Here is a 19490-nt window from a genome sequence, read left to right on the forward strand (position 1 = left end):
AGGCCTTACGTAGGCTCCATCAATCATTTTTATTTTATTTTAATTCCCAGATAATTAAAATATGGTGTTATATTAGTTTCAGGTGTACAGTATAATGATTCAATAGTTCTGTACGTCACTCAGTGCTCATCATGATAAGTATATTCCTTAATCCCCTCAATCATTTTTATTTAGTATTTCTAGTGAAATGTCCTTTGTAAATCAAAGATTTAAAGAAAATGGCTTACCTGGTAGATTATTTTCTTTAAAATAGGAAAGGATTTTTTCAAGCATTTGATGGGTTCCATTTAGAGATCACTTATTGTTAGACTTGAGACTATTACACATCAAAACTTGTTTCAAAAAAAAAAAAGAAAAAAAAAGAAAAGGGCACCTGGATGGCTTAGTGGGCTAGGCCACTGCCTTCGGCTCGGGTCATGATCTCAGGGTTCTGGTATCGAGTTCCGCATCGGGCTCTCTGCTCGGCAGGGAGCCTGCTTTCCTTCTCTCTCTGCCTGCCTCTCTGCCTGCTTGTGATCTCTCTCTGTCAAGTAAATAAATAAAATCTTTAAAAAAAAAAAAAAACTTGTTTCAGACCTTATTGTATTCGGTGGTGCAGAATTGCTAATGATTATGTATTTAAGACAGTTCAGATTTTAAAAAGGGTCAATTTTCCTTTAAAACCAAGATTAAACCCATACCTTAATTATCCAAAACAAGAGAAATGAGACATAACTGTAATTTTTCTAGGTTGTCAGTATAGATGGCAAGATCCTGACAAACCTTTAGCATCTCAGATTATGTTTAGGAATTGAAGATCCCAGTAAATATGTAGAAGCTCAACTTTCTTTCTTTCTTTTTTAAAGAATTTAATTTTAGGGGCGCCTGGGTGGCTCAGTGGGTTAAGCAGCTGCCTTCGGCTCGGGTCATGATCTCAGGGTCCTGGGATCGAGTCCCACATCGGGCTCTCTGCTCAACAGGGAGCCTGCTTTCCTCTCTCTTCTCTCTGCCTGCTTCTCTGCCTACTTGTGATCTCTCTCTGTCAAATAAATAAATAGAATCTTTAAAAAAAAAAAAGAATTTATTTTTAAATAATCACTACACTCAAAGTGGGGCTTGAACTCAGAACCCTGAAACCAGTTGTCAGCACACTCCACTGACTGAGTGGCCAGAGCCCCTTAGAAACACAACTTATAAAGCTTTATAGATTCCCTAGATCTAGTCAGTTTTGCTTATTTATAAAATTTTATTGAAATTTATTTATTTAGGGTTTTATTTATTTGACACAGAGATAGAGAGTACAAGTAAGAAGAGCAAGCAGGCAGGGGGAGAGGGAGAAGCAGGCTGTCTGCTGAGCAGGGAGCCCAATGTGGGGCTCTGTCCCAGGACCCTGGAATCATGACCTGAACTAAAGGCAGCCACTTAACCAACTGAGCCACCCAGGCACCCTGATTTTATTGAAATTTAAAAACCATGTGTAGAATTCTTCAGTGGTAACTATAGTATCTGATCAGTATGACTAATTCCCCCAAGTTAAGAGATTAGATGTATATATTGTTGAAGCTCAATGAAGGGTATTCATATTTGCATTAATGATTAATCTGAAGCCTGAATATTATAAAAATGGAAACACCATTTTGAAAACATTGAATATTTTAAAAATAAGTTGCTTTCTCATGTTTTTCGAGAAAATGCCATCATGTAATTGCTATGCATTTAACACAAATTGTAGTTATTCTTTCTATATCTGAAGAAAAATACAAAATTTTGAGATTGACTTTTACAACAGCCACCAGATAGTCTTTTAAGTTCAACCAAACAATTACATTCACCAGACATTTTAAATCAGATTTACTTAGAAGGGTTTACAACAGAGAAAACATCTCACCAGGTGGGCAATGTCAAGTATTTCTCTTCTGGGAGAGTAATTCTTGCAGCAGTCCATATATCCATCCAAGAGCTGTTCTCTTTGGCCTCCCAAGTGACAGCTCAGGTGCAAGAAGACAGATCCACACTGGTGGATATGCGGCCCATCTTGGCTTATAGTCCACATGACCCTCAAGTTTAAATACTAAAAAAGTCATTGTAGTTTTTGTGTGTATGTGGGGCAGAGGAGAGTAATGGATAGAAAGATCTTACTGAGGCCACTCAATTGAAATACTTATTTAACCATATATTACTTACATGGGACATACCTATTTCAGGAGTCACTGTACTCAGGGAAGCTCAAAGATGTAGTTTCTGAGCAGATATTTATGGATAATGTATGGTTTCAGTTCAGATGCATCTTATGAGTTAAGGGTCCAGAAATAACTGAAATTGTTAGGAGTAAAAAACCAAATTTCCATGCAGGGTGCATCAAGATACTTATATTCAGAAGTAGTCTGTTACCTCTAAACTTAGGCATTTGTAAGTGAAACTTCCTATTTCTTCTCATAGTTTTTTCAACATCATAATTATAAACAGTTAAATGTAAATATTGCCGTTAATGATTTACACAATTAATATATAGCAGTAACTTTTAATTATTCATTGGAAAAATTTTCTTATTTTTATGTACTTTAGTATGTAAAAGTATAGAGTTTGACTAAAAGAATTTCATTGTAGTTTGTATTAGAATTTCAAAAGTGATTATTATTGAGTTACCTATAGTGTATTTATGTTTAGAAGTTATCATTTGAAATTAGAAGCAGTGAAATAATTTTGCTTCTGCCTTTTTTTTTTCTTAAAGATTTTATTTATTTATTTGACAGAGATTACAAGTAGGCAAGAGAGGCAGGCAGAGAGAGAGGAGGAAGCAGGCTCTCCGTGGAGCAGAGAGCCCGATGTGGGGCTCCATCCCAGGACCCTGGGATCATGACCTGAGCCGAAAGCAGAGGCTTTAACCCACTGAGCTACCCAGGCGCCCCTTGCTTCTGCTTTTTATTACCTTTAGAGTTAAACTTTTTTGGTTTAACTTCCTTGGATGAATGTGTTTATTTGTAGAGGAAATTGCTGCTATTTGAATATGTTTCTATTCAATGAATAAGAAATACTGGATTTGGATCAAGTTGATGCAATTATACTTAATAACAGCATTTTGCTCAGAAACTAAGATGCTTTATTTCCTCCCACTCCCATTTATTTGGCAGTACAAGTCCTCTACCTTGTTTATTATAAACCAATTCTAAATCTGTCTGTGTTCCTTTCTTTTTTTTCAGGGTAAACGGCATTTTTGATTACAGAGATTATTTTTTTTTAGTTTATTTTAATTTTTTGTGTTAAACTATGGGAATGTGAAATAAGTGTATAGTTTGTAGTTTATAGAATAAAAAGAGCATGAATGTGATAATGTTCTTTAAATTCTCAGCTACTATTGTTTTCTTCTAATTGCATGAAGTAGCTGTGCAAGCCTGGCCAGTGTCTTAAACTGTTGTGGTCAGTTTCCCAAATGGCAAACAAAGATAATCATTTATCAGTAATGTTATTCTCTCTAGAGATATGAAATATACCTCAAAGTGGAAGTCTGAATGGATGTTCAGAGTGATAAAAACTTTTCCAAACTTCAGCTGGCAACCACAGCCTTTGTGCTTTAAAATCTTATTGCAGTTTGTTTTTTTAGGTTAAACAATTGGTCTGGTACTTCATTGTTTTTCTTCCTAGGCTCTATTTACTATAGTAACTTACTGAAACTGTCAATATTTAACAGTTTCAATTTTTAACCTTAATTGATGTAGTGTTCTTGACCAGAATGTTTTCCCCATTCTTCTCTGGATTTTCCAATTTCTTTTATCTTCCAGTCCTAATTCAAGTCACGTAAATAAGCTTTCTCTTTCTCCTCTGGTTTCCCTTTCTCTGAATTTTTGTATTTCTCTTATGTTGGTGATTGCTGTTTGATTTTCCTAACTCCTCAACTCAATCATATGTTCCTTTAATGTTAGGGACCCTTCCTACGTTTGCATGTTATACTGAATAATCAGCCAGAAAGCTGAATATATTGTATATGCTTAGTAAATATGCAAAAATCATTGTGATCTGTGCATGTCAGGGGGGAGGAATGGCTAAAAAGATCTTCGAAGATCTTTCAGTTGAAATACCTTTTTAAAAATATGAAACAATCGAGAGTCATAGATGGAAGGCTATTATTTCTTTGAAGATAAATTTATTAGGAGAGTTTTCAAATTTCATTTTTAAGTTTAACTTTTGCTGTTAATTTTTTTTTAAGTTTAACTTTTGCTGTTAATTTTTCTTTCTTGTGTGTGTGTGTATAGAAAGGGAACGTGGACCTCAATATATACTTTTTCCTATGTTGTGTGTGTAAGGATTTCCTTTGTGGCTTAATGGTACATATAAAATTTGTAAATATTTCTGGAATTAAGGTAGAGCATAAGTTATGACTTTAGAACTTCTGCATTCTTTTTGGTATTTTCCTCTATTAATCTGTTGTAGTTCAGGAGTGGAATGTTAATCTCTCATTTTTTTTTTTTTTGTCATTTTTTTGTTGACTAGCTTAGCATTTTGGTTTATATAGTCTAGTTCTATATATTCAGCTTATGTGTATGATATTTTACATTTTTGGTGGTTTTAAAAGATTTATCAATACAAAATTTGCCTTTTTGTGTTCTCACTTAATATTTCCTTGTTTGCTTTTTTGTTTGTTTGTTTTATTTGCTTTGAATACAGTTTGCTGTTGTCTGTGCTTTCTTTCTTTCTTTTTTTTTTTTTTAAGATTTTATTTATTTATTTGACAGACAGAGATCACAAGTAGGCAGAAAGGCAGGCAGAGAGAGAGGGGGAAGCAGGCTCGCTGCTGAGCAGAGAACCCAAAACGGGGCTCGATCCCAGGACCCTGAGACCATGACCTGAGCCGAAGACAGAGGCTTTAACCCACTGAGTCACCCAGGCGCCCCTGTCTGTGATTTCTTTAATCTGTAATTTTATTTTGGATGCATCTCTTGTAAAAAGAAAATTTGATTGGATTTTTAAACCCATTTTGAAGATCATTTCCCTTTAATTGACCCATTTACAATTGTTATAATCTATATATTTGTATTGAAAGTACTCTGTACTTTCCGTATTTCCTTTGCTTTTCAACTCTGTGTGAGTTGGGTATTCTCTGTCCTTGGATCTCTCATGTATTAGATGGTACATACACATATATATCTCTTTTTAAATTTTGATTAGTGTTTACTTGTTCATTTTGCTGTAATCTGAAAATGAAAGGAATCTTTCCCCTTGTGATAGGCAAAGGGTTTAATATACTGTTTCTTTCTCCTTTCCTGTTTTCCCACTCCCTGTTCCACCTCTGCACACAGGCATGTACCCATGTACACAGGAGCTTATTCTCACACATATCACCCCCAATACCCACACAGACTTTGTTAACATTTGCTCTTTGCTATGGTAACATAAGGTATTGTTACATAAGGTATTAACTATAAATTATTATTGTTAAAATCTACTAGTCCTTTTCTTGAGAATGTTTTAAAATTTGTATTCACTTTTTATCTGAATCTATACTAATTTTTGTTATTTTTCCTCATCTATTAAATGTTGTGACTCTTTTTATAACACAAATTATAATTTTTTAACAGTCATTTCACTTAATCTCTTAATAGGTCAATTTAATGCTCTTGTATAGGGTGTTAATATTTTATGATAAAAATGTATTGTCACATTTTCTCCTTAGACTTTATTGATGTTGCTTCTTTATTTTTTAAAAAATAACTTTTGTGGAGGGGCACCTGGGTGGTTAAGTGGGTTAAAGTCTCTGCCTTCGGCTCAGGTCATGATCCCAGAGTCCTGGGATCGAGGCCCACATCGGGCTCTCTGCTCCACGGGGATCCTGCTTCCTCCCCTCTCTGCCAGCCTCTCTGCCTTCTTGTTGTGATCTCTGTCTGTCAAATAAATAAATAAATAAGTCTTAAAAAAAAATAACTTCTATGGAAAAGAATAATCTTGTGATTTCTATAAAAAGTATAGAACTGCATTATTTAAAACTCAAGCAGTATTTAAAAGTGCAAGTAAGATAACAAAAAGTAAAAACTAACTCTGCCATCAGTTTTCTCTTAACATTTGTTAGCACCTGTTAAACATGAATCTGCTTTTTTTGTCTATAGAGATCAAATTTAGGCATAGAATAAAATTCCCAAAGCAGAATAATATGGTTTTAATTTTCATTTTATTTTATTATTTTATTATTTTTTTTAAGTAAGCTCTATGCCATTGTGGGGCTTGATCAAGATTTGTGTGCTCTACCAATCAAGCCAGACAGATGCCCCCAGAATAATATGTTTTATAAATATGAGTTTATTATATTCTAATAGAGAAAAGGAATAGAAGAAATGGAAGGAATAAATGAATTTTATGTAAATGTTTATTCACAGCAATTTATTTTACTTTCTAAAAGACCCTTCTAAAGAATAGAAAAGAGGTAAAAATTATTTTCAACTTTTTTTTTTTAAGGATTTTATTTATTTTACAGAGAGAGACACTGCAAGAGAGGGAACAGAAGCAGGGGGAGTGGGAGAGGGTGAAGCAAGCTTTCCACTGAGCAGGCATCTGGATGCGGGACTCGATCCCGGGACCCAAGGATCATGACCTGAGCTGAAGGCAGTTGCTTAACAGCTGAGCCACCCAGGCGCCCCACAACTTTTTATTGTTTGTTTTAAGCGAGAAGTTTATGTTGGTAATTTGTTACAACAGCTATTTTCAGTTTTTTAAAGCTGCATTTCAGTGTTTTTTGCAGTGTCTGTTAAGTCTGTTATTGAAGATAAGGAAAGCAGCATACTGCTTTCTTCTTCCTCTCTTTTTGTCAAATTCTTTTATCATATCTTATTATTAATTTTGTCAAAGTTTAAAACATTTACATAAGTCTTAGTAATCACAGTTTTCACAGTCCTTTCATCCTATCCATATCTAAATGGACTCAAAGTTTACCAGTTTGTTTTTATTGCTTATGAGTTATCTTGATTTACGTCTTGGTTAGTTGAATTTAATCATCCAGTAGTCTTGAGGAAAGCCTCTAAGTCTTCTTGCATTCTTGAGAGTTGTTTATTGCTGTTATACTTGAAGGTTTTCCTAGCTTCCTTCAGAAATGGACATTCCATTTGGTGTTGACAGTTGCTGTGGAAAGGTCTGAGGCTGACATAAATTTATTTGTAAAATTTCTTATTGAATGAATTAACTTTTTTTTTGCCTTCTCAAATCTAACTTATCTTTTAAATCCTTAAAGGCCTTTAAAATTAATTAATTAATTAACATTATTGTCAGTTTGTTCTGAGATAAGGTGAGATTTGATAGATTCAAGTTTTTATTCATTTCAGGAAAATATTCTTCCATTATGGCTTTGAATATTGGTTCTGCTCTACTAGTTTAGTTTTCTTTTTTTTTTTATTTAAATTCAATTAGCCAACTTATAGTACATCATTAGTTTCAGATGCAGAATTCAATAATTCATCAATTACATATAATACCCAGTAGTTTAGTTTTCTTAATATAATTTTTTAAAGATTTTATTTATTGGAATGCCTGGGTGGCTCAGTTGGTTGAGCGGCTGCCTTCGGCTTGGGTCATGATCCCGGCGTCCTGGAATCGAGTCCCACATTGGGCTCCTTGCTCGGCGGGAGCCTGCTTCTCCGTCTGCCTCTGCCTGCCACTCTGTCTGCCTGTGCTCACTCTGACAAATAAATAAATAAAATCTTTAAAAAAATAAAGATATTATTTATTTATTTGAGAGAGAGAGAGCAAGAGCATGAGCAGGGAGAAGGACAGAGGGAGAAGCAGACTCCCTGCTGAGCAGGTTGCCGGTCCTGGGGCTTGATCCAACTGAGCCACACGGTGCCCTTGCTTGAGCTTTTTAAATAAAAAAATCATGTTGAGGGGCGCCTGGGTGGCTCAGTGGGTTAAGCCGCTGCCTTCGGCTCAGGTCATGATCTCAGAGTCCTGGGATTGAGTCCCACATAGGGCTCTCTGCTCAGCAGGGAGCCTGCTTCCCTTTCTCTTTCTCTGCCAGCCTCTCTACCTACCTGTGATCTCTCTTTGTCAAATAAATAAATAAAATCTTAAAATCTTAAAAAAAAACCAATCATGTTGATAATTCATTGATACAGTGCCAACTATTTGATTCTCCTTTTGTTTCCTTAGGAAACTCTTGGTATGGATATTTTCAGCCTTTTGCTTAAGTTCCTGTTTCCTTCATGTTTTTCTTTCTTTACCTCTTTTACTTTATTTGTAATTTTTACACATAGGTCCCCTGTCAATTACTCTGCAGTTATTAATCATTTTAAAAATGGTGATAGTAATTTTTTGAAGAATCGTGTGGGAAATGAAGGGAGAGACTAAGGAGCTCAGACCACCTGAGTCTTTACCTTCTCACTGTGTTTATTTTTTCCTTTGCCCTGGGAACCTATTTCCCTTAGTTTTCAGGGTTTAAAAGGTTGGTTGGTATAACAGGAGTCCTCCTTGACCCCCACCCACAGGCCCTTGGTGCTAAGAATTAGTGGCTGCTGCTTGTTTTCTTATTTTCATTGGTTAGGAAACTAACTGATGGAAAAATACATCTTTTATTTCCACTGTGGTTTTCTGATGTTGCATGTCCTGCATCCCACCTGTGCATTTAGATCATTTTATGCTAGCCTGGACCTGACACTCTATTCTGCTTGAAGTCTGAGGAGCATGTGCCAGCTCCTGACACCCTATTTTATTGTGGGCCACAATTTAATATGTTTGGCGGAACATAGGTATCTCCAAAGTTTGTTAATTGTGATTGTAGTTATTTCCTTGTTCAACTTTCCTTTTTTGGGGGGTGGGTGGGTGGTTATTTTCATGTTTTCTGCTGTTTTTAGTGAATTTTTAGTGAATTTTGAGTTCTGCTGTGCCATTTTTGATTAGAAGTCATTTCTTTATCAGTTAATGTTTATCGTTGGAGAGATGTCTACTGTTGGAGAGAATTATGGCCAACTTGATTTTTGTTACGAGTAACTAGTTTTTTATGTCTGATTGCTTATAGAATGTTTTTCATTTTTTCTGTAAATGTCACGTTTGCCGCCATATATTTATCTAATACTGTCTTTCTTAATTTAGTTGGGAATATAGTGCATGTAATCTGTTTAAACCATTTGTTTGGCAGCTAAAGAAAGCTTCCTTATGTTTCACTTTGATTATTCTTTCAGATCTGGTTGATGTTCTTCAGGGAAGCTAGTATCTTTTGGGTGGCTATTTATTTTCTGTTTCTTATATATGCCATCTTCTTTCTCATAATTTTCACTCTGTGCCGTTTTTTTTTTTTCCCTTTTTTTTTTTTTTTTTTTTTTTTTTGTCGGGGGAGAGTGTCTGAGTTTTGTGTTCTTAATCATTGGTCTAAGCTTTTGTGGCATTGGTTTTGCTCTTCTTAGTCTGTACTATTGGAGATTTTTTTTAGTCTACTGAGGCAAATCTTTCTCCTTCTCATGCCTCCCACCTCTTGCACCTTTGGTATGAGTGAGTACCCAGTGTAGTAGTGGCAGGCTATAATTCCCATAATGCACTTGTAACAAGCATGTCTTATTCTGAAACATGTTTATAGTGTCTCTGAGTACATATAATGTGCTACTACTGATATCTGTCCCTTACATAACAGTTTTCTATAGAATTTGTTACCGCTGTATGGATGTAGGTATAGATAGTATAGAGGAGGCAAGGGCAGTGGTATAGTTGGGAAAGGTTCAGGTGAGTAGGGTTAAATTATATCACTTCCATCATAGGTCAGAATTGAGTAGTAAAAGATATCTGCATAGTTTTATTGTTTCTGTAGAACCTGGGTTTCTGAATAAGATTGAGTCAGGGGTTGGGATTAGAGAAAAAGAGTGAAACATATTCCTGTCTTTGTTCAGGAGGTCTCTATGAAGTGAAGCTGGGGTGTGGCATGAGCTGAAAGTATTTTTTTGGCTTAATCTACCTGATAACTAGTCTAAATTTCCTTTAGGTTCAGGATTTACAATTTGTGGGGTTGTTTTCCTCTCTCTTCTTCACTCTTTCCCCTTTCTAATGATTTTTGTGTCTGTGTCTTTGTCTCTTTTCAGTTCCAGCATTGTGATTTTAGTTAGGTATTAGATTGCATTGAAGGCTGTTGCAATAGTGAATATTTCAGGAGAATCTTAGGATCATTTTTTAAAAATAATTTATTTGATAGACAGAGATCACAAGTAGGCAAAGAGGCAGGCAAAGAAAGAGAGGGGGAAGCAGGCTCCCCGCTGAGCAGAGAGCCCAATGCGGGGCTTGATCCCAGGACCCTGGGATCGTGACCTGAGCCGAAGGCAGAGGCTTAACCCACTGAGCCACCCTTAGGATCATATTTTTATGTTTTATGTTTATATGCCCCTTAGGATCATATTTTTAAGTTGCAGAGAAAATTATGTTTGGTAGTTGTGTTGGAATAGTACTGAATTTAGGGACTCTTTTGGAGAAATTGGCCTTTTTCCAGTTCTAAATACCTTTTAATTTCCAGAAAAAATTCTTGTCAAGTGAGAGATTGAGTAGTGTAGTGTTCTGTTTTTTTTTTTTTTGAAAAAATTTTAAAAATAAAATGTCAGCCTTTTTAGAAAGATACGATCCTTGAATGGTGGCTGAGCTCTTGATTTTATACAGAAAATATTACTTTCTTTAGTAATTAGATACCCCACTATCCTCCTTCCCAGTTAATACTTGGTCTTACTTCATGCAGTGCTTGTTATAGCTGAATTCTAGTTCACTGAAAGAATTTGTGTGCTTTCATGAAATTTGACATAGTGGGTTTTGACATTAATATGATTATTTTCTTAACTTTCCCATCTCTCTATTGTAATGTAGTATTTATATTCTTTTGGTGGTTTTTAGACACTGTGTTTTTGGTTGTAACTGATGCTTTTGGCATTGTAATTAAATTAAGTTTATTTAGCTCATTTTACTGTATTTAAACTATTGAATTTCAGTGTTTTCACCATTATCTTTTCCTGAGATGTCCATCTTCTTCCCATATTTTTTGTTTGTATTTTGTTTTTTTCTGTTTTGTTCTACATTTCCATTCTATTTGGAAAGTAAAAAACATTTTCTTTTCTGTACTAGTAGTGATAAATAAGTTTTAAAGAAACCCATTGTAACTTAAGTGGCAGACGGTTAAAATTGGGTTTTTAACTTCAAATGTTAAATAGGGTGAGAGAGCCCCTACCATAAAATGGGGGCTTCAGTTGGGGCGTGGTGGGCCTGCTAATGCAGCATAATAGTTTATAACTTAACATAAGGAGTTGTGGGGAAGAAAAGAACAAAATTGATTATATTTGCTATTTTTTTCTTCCCCTTATTGTTAATACCTTAGTAACCATGAATTGGATCACTTGTTTGTCACTTGTATTGAAGCATTTTTAGAGTAAAATGAATTGCATTATTTTTGATGGTCATCATTACTTGCATGCATGTATTTCCATTGTGTGAGGTCAAGATCTTTAATGAGGTGATCTCTAGATTTCATATTGATTGAACAAGAACTGTGCTTGTAATATCCTTATCACCATGGGGCTACTATCCCATAGCTGACATACTGCCTGTGATTTGGTACTACTTTTAGGAACTGCAATATTGCTACTTTAAGAATTTTATTCACAGGGAAAGGATTTGCAATCATCTTATCAATAAATTAAAAAGCTGTTTCTTTGTTGTTATTTGTCCATTGGGTTATAACCCTTGGAAAAACTCTCCTTATAAAAATTAGTAATCCTTTCCTTGGTCTCATGTTTCATTATCATTTTATTTTTTATGTAATAATGTAGAACACAGCATTCTCCATTCTGATGAAAAGTTTAACAGTAATTACAGACCAGATTATTTGACTTTGTTTCATTCCATAGTAAATATGTTTAATTTTCTTGCCAGAGGTTTTAAAAACACTGTATAGCCAAGGATAAGACGTTACACTCAGAATGCTAGTTGGTTTTGTATTTTTCTGTTTTATAGATTTAATATTTTAATGGTAGAATTCTTCTCATTACCATGTATTTCCACTGAAAAATTTCTCTAGGCATACTGTCATTGAGTCTGTGAACTTCTCTTAAAAATGAAGTTCTCAATCTCAAAGAAAATAATCTCTATGGAAAAATGCCTTTGTGTTTTGGATCTGATTCCCTATCCCATAATGGATAATGAGAGTTAATTTGATAGTGGACATGGGGGTGGGGGAGTCAGTTGTTTACTAGAGTTGTAACCAGCAGGAAAATATTTTGCTTTTCACTAGTTAGAGTGGGTTTTACTCTTTAATAAGCACATCTTCTTGACTCTCTGGTTCTGGGAGATCATTTGTATCAGGTTGGTGACTTGGTTTTATCTCTCTGGGAAACCCATGCAATTTTATGTAATCTCTCCTTACTTCAAGAATTCTGGTTTCAAAGATAGAGTGAGGCTTTTTTGGTTTGTCTTTGTGTGTATGTGTGTGTGTGTTTAAAATCTCTGTTTCCTGATGGGAAGAGGTTATGGTTTCCTAAATTGCTTACCGGGGAATAAAAACAAGAAACAAAATGATTTTTTTCCCTTAACATTAGGTTTGTATGCTGTTGCTAAGAACTTTGGAACTTTGGATGGACTTAGTTTCTTTAGCCTATGAACCAGTGTATGGCCGCTATTTTGAAACTCACTTTGGCATACAAATCTGGGTTTTTGCCAAATAGAAAAATATGTTTGTAAATGTATAAATCTCACTGTGTAGGCTAAAGCTGGATGACTTAAAATCAGAATCAGTTGTTATCTTTTTTTTTTTTTAATTTTTATTTATTTATTTTTTTTAATTTTTTATTTTTGATAAACATATATTTTTATCCCCAGGGGTACAGGTCTGTGAATCACCAGGTTTACACACTTCACAGCACTCACCAAATCACATACCCTCCCCAATGTCCATAATCCCACCCCCTTCTCCCAAACCCCCTGCCCCCGGCAACCCTCAGTTTGTTTTGTGAGATTAAGAGTCACTTATGGTTTGTCTCCCTCCCAATCCCATCTTGTTTCATTTATTCTTCTTCTACCCACTTAAGCCTCCATGTTGTATCACCACTTCCTCATATCAGGGAGATCATATGATAGTTGTCTTTCTCTGCTTGACTTATTTCGCTAAGCATGATACGCTCTAGTTCCATCCACGTTGTTGCAAACAATCTGGAAGAAATGGATGCATTCCTAGAAACATATAAACTACCACAACTGAGCCAGGAAGAAATAGAAAGCCTGAACAGACCCATAACCAGTAAGGAGATTGAAACAGTCATTAAAAATCTCCAAACAAACAAAAGCCCAGGGCCAGACGGCTTCCCGGGGGAATTCTACCAAACATTTAAAGAAGAAATAATTCCTATTCTCCTGAAACTGTTCCAAAAAATAGAAATGGAAGGAAAACTTCCAAACTCATTTTATGAGGCCAGCATCACCTTGATCCCAAAACCAGACAAGGATCCCACCAAAAAAGAGAGCTATAGACCGATATCCTTGATGAACACAGATGCGAAAATACTCAACAAAATACTAGCCAATAGGATTCAACAGTACATTAAAAGGATTATTCACCACGACCAAGTGGGATTTATTCCAGGGCTGCAAGGTTGGTTCAACATCCGCAAATCAGTCAATGTGATACAACACATCAATAAAAGAAAGAACAAGAACCATATGATACTCTCAATAGATGCTGAAAAAGCATTTGACAAAGTACAGCATCCTTTCCTGATCAAAACTCTTCAAAGTGTAGGGATAGAGGGCACATACCTCAATATCATCAAAGCCATCTATGAAAAACCCACCGCAAATATCATTCTCAATGGAGAAAAACTGAAAGCTTTTCTGCTAAGGTCAGGAACACGGCAGGGATGTCCATTATCACCACTGCTATTCAACATCGTACTAGAGGTCCTAGCCTCAGCAATCAGACAACAAAAGGAAATTAAAGGCATCCAAATCGGCAAAGAAGAAGTCAAATTATCACTCTTCGCAGATGATATGATACTATATGTGGAAAAACCAAAAGACTCCACTCCAAAACTGCTAGAACTTATACAGGAATTCAGTAAAGTGTCAGGATATAAAATCAATGCACAGAAATCAGTTGCATTTCTCTACACCACACAGCAAGACAGAAGAAAGAGATATTAAGGAGTCAATCCCATTTACAATTGCATCCAAAACCATAAGATACCTAGGAATAAACCTAACCAAAGAGACACAGAATCTATACTCAGAAAACTATAAAGTACTCATGAAAGAAATTGAGGAAGACACAAAGAAATGGAAAAATGTTCCATGCTCCTGGATTGGAAGAATAAATATTGTGAAAATGTCTATGCTACCTAAAGCAATCTACACATTTAATGCAATTCCTATCAAAGTACCATCCATCTTTTTCAAAGAAATGGAACAAATAATTCTAAAATTTATATGGAACCAGAAAAGACCTCGAATAGCCAAAGGGATATTGAAAAAGAAAGCCAACGTTGGTGCCATCACAATTCCGGACTTCAGGCTCTATTACAAAGCTGTCATCATCAAGACAGCATGGTACTGGCACAAAAACAGACACATAGATCAATGGAACAGAATAGAGAGCCCAGAAATAGACCCTCAAATCTATGGTCAACTAATCTTCGACAAAGCAGGAAAGAATGTCCAATGGAAAAAAGACAGCCTTTTCAATAAATGGTGCTGGGAAAATTGGACAGCCACATGCAGAAAAATGAAATTGGACCATTCCCTTACACCACACACAAAAATAGACTCAAAATGGATGAAGGACCTCAATGTACGAAAGGAATCCATCAAAATCCTTGAGGAGAACACGGGCAGCAACCTCTTCGACCTCTGCCGCAGCAACATCTTCCTAGGAACAACGCAAAAGGCAAGGGAAGCAAGGGAAAAAATGAACTACTGGGATTTCATCAAGAATCAGTTGTTATCTAAAGGAAAATGTAAGAAACAGCAATATTTATTGCCTGCTGTGCGCTGGCATCTTTACATCGTTAGGATCTTAAATCTAAAAAGAACTGTTAGCTAATTCAAAAACTTTTGACGTGTTTAATGTATCAGTTTTAATAGTTTAGACACTTTTACTAACTCCCTGCATCTTCAAAAAACAGATTTCGGAGAATGTCACTATTTTTTTTTTTAAAGATTTTATTTATTTATCAGAGAGAGAGAGGGAGAGAGCGAGCACAGGCAGACAGAATGGCAGACAGAGGCAGAGGGAGAAGCAGGCTCCCTGCTGAGCAAGGAGCCCGATGTGGGACTCGATCCCAGGACGCCGGGATCATGACCTGAGCCGAAGGCAGCTGCTTAACCAACTGAGACACCCAGGCGTCCCGAATGTCACTATTTTTATTTCATTTCAAGAGAACAGAATATTAATTAAAATTGCTAAAAACAAGTTTAAAAATATAATATAGTCAAACAGTCATGTCATCATTGCAGTCTCTTTTGTAACTTTAACTTGAAACTTTTAAGTAAATCAAATCTTACTTGGTAAAATAGGGTTTTAATTCTCAATTGTCTGACCTCTGTGATCCATAGGATTTGCCACTGAACAGATAGGAGGGTTTGCATATATTCTAAAATGGACATCTGTATTCAGTGGTTTTCTTACCTGCAAACAGAGAATATCTACTGCCTTTTGTTCATTGCACTGCCGTTTACTGTTTATAATAAGTATAAAATAAAAAGTTACTACCTGCCTATTGATGTACTTAAAGCAGATATCCATATACTTTGAGTGTATAATATTTAAACTATATAGGAAAACTGCACTAATTCAAAGTTAAAGTGTTTTTTTTTTTGTTTTAATTAAGTAAAAGGTGACAAAATACCTTTATTGAAAATTAATTAATGTAGAGCCTATATTCTAATTAGAATATATGTTCAAATCTTGAGAAGACTTGGTTAGATAAAAACTTTGCTTAGTGTAGAAAGAAAGATTTATTATCCTTTTTTCCCTTGTAGTTCATCAAAAAAATCTTTAAAAACAATTTTCAAATGACTTTAGAGTGAGAGTATTTTAATATTTGAAGGTAGTTAACATGTATTATATATTATGAAGATGTTTTAGAGCATGGACTGGTTATCTAATTAGTAATGTATTTTTTTCACTGTAACACTGTTCTAAGAATATAAAAAAAATAGCCAATATGTATTGCATGTACTGTGCATGAGGTACCATTCGAAGTGCTTTGCGCATATTTATTTAATTCTTCTAAGAATAGTTACTACAATTATTACCATCCCCATTTTATAGATGATGAAACTGAAGCATAGGAAGATCAGATAACATGCCCAAAAGCATAATCAACTACTCATTATAGTGTAAGTGGGTAAGTGTTATTAATATAGAAAAGCAGAAAATGATAGGCCCTTCAAAGTGTTTAGTCCACCATACAGCTAGAAGTAGATATCCCAACTTTTTGTTTTTACTAAAAAACTCTAATACCTTTCCTTTTCCTAAAACAATTGCTTCCATTTCAGATTAGTGCTACCCAGTATACAGTCTAATGAAAAGTGTATTATTTGAAGTTGTAATGGTGAATACCTCAAAAGCCAGAAAGTGAAACCCTAAAACAAGTGATTACTTTTGGAGGGGTGGGAGATTCTGGATATGTTCTCTCAGGTATTCCAAAAATAAGCTCCAGTCTCTAGAAAATTAATAATACTGCCCAAACTCTTTTATTTAAATCTTAAATAGTTTAGGTGTATAAATAATAAAAATTTTTTGGAATAAATGAAAAATGAAAGATAAATTAGTCAATATTTTAATTAAGAATAGTGTTATAGAAAGTTATTCCTTTTTTAAAAAGGGGATTATGGTTTATAAATTAGAAATTACTAGTACTTCAGTAGTCAAATATAATGAAAATAATACCTTTTGCTTTTGGATCCTGCATTTTAGAATGCTATTTTTAGAACGTTTTTATCTTTCGTATATATTTATTTCCAACACCCAATTTTTCTCTCCAAATTTTTCTCACCAAATTTGGTATTGGAAATAATATATTAATTAAGTAGGTACAGTTCATGTTAAGTAAACATTTAAACATTTTTCTTAGAAGGAAAATCCTGATTTGGACCATATAATGATTTATGTTTAGTAGTAAATTTTGAATAACTTTGAACACTTAAGAGTATAAAAATTCTCTATTCCCTTTTAAAAGCTTTATTAATGATGGAGCAAGCAAAATGATATCTGTAGTTTGAAAAAAAAAATTTTCCACTTTCCAGACTGTCCACTGTGCCGATACAGTGTGTATGTAACATGGGGCTCATGTATGAATGAATAAGTACCAGAAACAATTTTTATGGGGGCAATATCCAGACTACTTAAAGGTAGTGGAAATACATGAAAAAATTAAAACACAATCACATTGAGAGTAATGGAGGAGTGGAGTGAAAAAGGTTATCTTACCGGCTTTTAGATTCTGCAGGCTTCCAGATGGTGGGAAATGCTTTGTTCTTCCCTCCAGCCCATCTGTTGTTCTTTAGCATAACTGACATCACCACAAATACTGCAACCATTAAGCATCACCATATAAAGATGGCAAAATTTAGAACTTATTACAAAGTTTTATGGAAGAAGATTATAAGAATCAAAGTTATAGTTTGTTGAAAGATTTGCTCTTTTATTTTTTTATTTAGTGTGTGTGGCATAGTGGTATGATAGAAGTAATGCCCAGGAATGACATATTCTAAGATTAGAACAGATTTCCCTTCCTTGAGTTGGTGTAGAAAATTTTTCATGACTTAGAATTAAACATAGGGATTTCTATATGTATCATGAGAATGAATTACTTACTGAGTAGGAGATACAGTGTATGTGATTTGCTAAACCTATGCATTTGTTTTATTACTTTTTTTCTGCCCAGACTATTGTATTTTTGTCAGAAATGGAAATGTGTATTACTGTTTTCTATACAAAAGTTATTTTTACTTTTTACTTTTACTTATTTATTTTTTAGAGAGGGAGAGAGGAGAGAGAGCTATGCAAAATAAATTCCTTTTAGATAACATGAAATATTATAAAATAATTTTTATTTATTGTTGCTTGCCTAGAGTTGAACCTCATAAATTTTATTTATTGCTATTTGGTTGGACGTGTGTTTGCTAGCATAGACTAGACAGTGCGTCTTCACTTTCTTTTTTTCATTTTCTTCTATTTTATTTCTTTTCAGTGTTCCAAGATTCATTGTTTATCCACCACACCCAGTGCTCCATGCAATACATGCCCTCCCTAATACCCACCACCAGGCTCACCCAACCTCCCACCCTCTCCCCTCCAAAACCCTCAGTTTGTTTCTCAGAGTTCACAGTCTCTCATGGTTTGTCTCCCCCTCCAATTTCCCTCAATTCACTTCTCCTCTCCTTCACCCAATGTTCTCTGTGTTATTCCTTATGCTCCACAAGTAAGTGAAACCATATAATAATTGACTCTCTCTGCTTGACTTATTTCACTCAGCATAATCTCCTCCAGTCCCATCCACGTTGATACAAAAGTTGGGTATTCATCCTTTTTTTTTTTTTTTTTTTTTTTTTTTTTTGTTTTAAGTCACTTTATATTAGTTTGTTTTGTTATACAACAGATAACCAGTCTCTTGTGGATGAAAGGAGAGAATCACAAGAAAAGAGAGGCAGCCATTAACGTCAAATACCATAAAGAGATCACGGAGAATGAGAAAAGACCATAGTATTTCACAATTGAGAAGTCAGCATTGTCCTTCAAGCATTGCAGTTTCAATAGAATGGTAGGGGTGAAGGCAAATTGGAAGTGTTCGTAGGGCAAGTGAGTGGTAGGAAACAGATACAATGACAGATTCGTCTCTCTTCTTTCTTTTTTAATGGTTTAACATTCACTGATGATTCTTACCTGAATCAATTATCTCATTGGAGATGGAAAAATGGAGAATTTCTAATTCTATCAGTCCTACATTTATTAGCTGACATTCTTCTGCAAAGAAGAGTTTTCCCTCATCAATTGGGGATGAACCTAATTTCTTCCTAAAATGACACATTAAATGCTTCATTCTTTCTCTTTAATTACCAGTTACCTGACAAAGGAGTTAGTGTCACAGTATTTCCATTGATGGTAAATGAGGTTTCCCCCACCTTTTCTCTCTCATTCTCTCTTTGAGTATCATTATGGACTCATGTGTAGACTCATGTATCACATTTTTTCAATGTGTTATAATCAATTACAGACTAAATTAGTCTTTAAAAGAAGCAATGAAGGATAGGGCTAAGAGGTGATCAGAAAATTCCTGGAAGAATACAGTGGTTAAAGAAATACACACACATACACACACACCCTTATCAATGATCAAAAAATGAAAATCAGAACTATATAAAAGAGAAAAAAACTATAAAATGTTCAGTTCTGGTACTGGATGTATAACCCAGAGAAATTCTCACATAGATCTCATAAGGGGCATGTATGAAGATATTCACAGCATTGTTGATTTGGGTTGTGAGGAGAAATTTGGACATCCATAACTGAAGAAGTCCTTAAGCAAAAT

General features: G+C 34.8%; 1 protein-coding gene across 3 annotated transcripts in view; it reads left to right on the top strand.

Moving 5' to 3' along the window:
* BBS9 (Bardet-Biedl syndrome 9) overlaps positions 1-19490 on the top strand; it is a 447161-nt gene that overhangs the window by 118361 nt on the left and 309310 nt on the right. The window lies entirely within an intron of this gene.

The sequence above is a fragment of the Mustela putorius genome, unplaced genomic scaffold, assembly GCF_011764305.1.
Source record: "Mustela putorius furo isolate JIRA1106 unplaced genomic scaffold, ASM1176430v1.1 tig00003845_pilon_pilon_pilon, whole genome shotgun sequence".
NCBI lineage: Eukaryota > Metazoa > Chordata > Mammalia > Carnivora > Mustelidae > Mustela > Mustela putorius.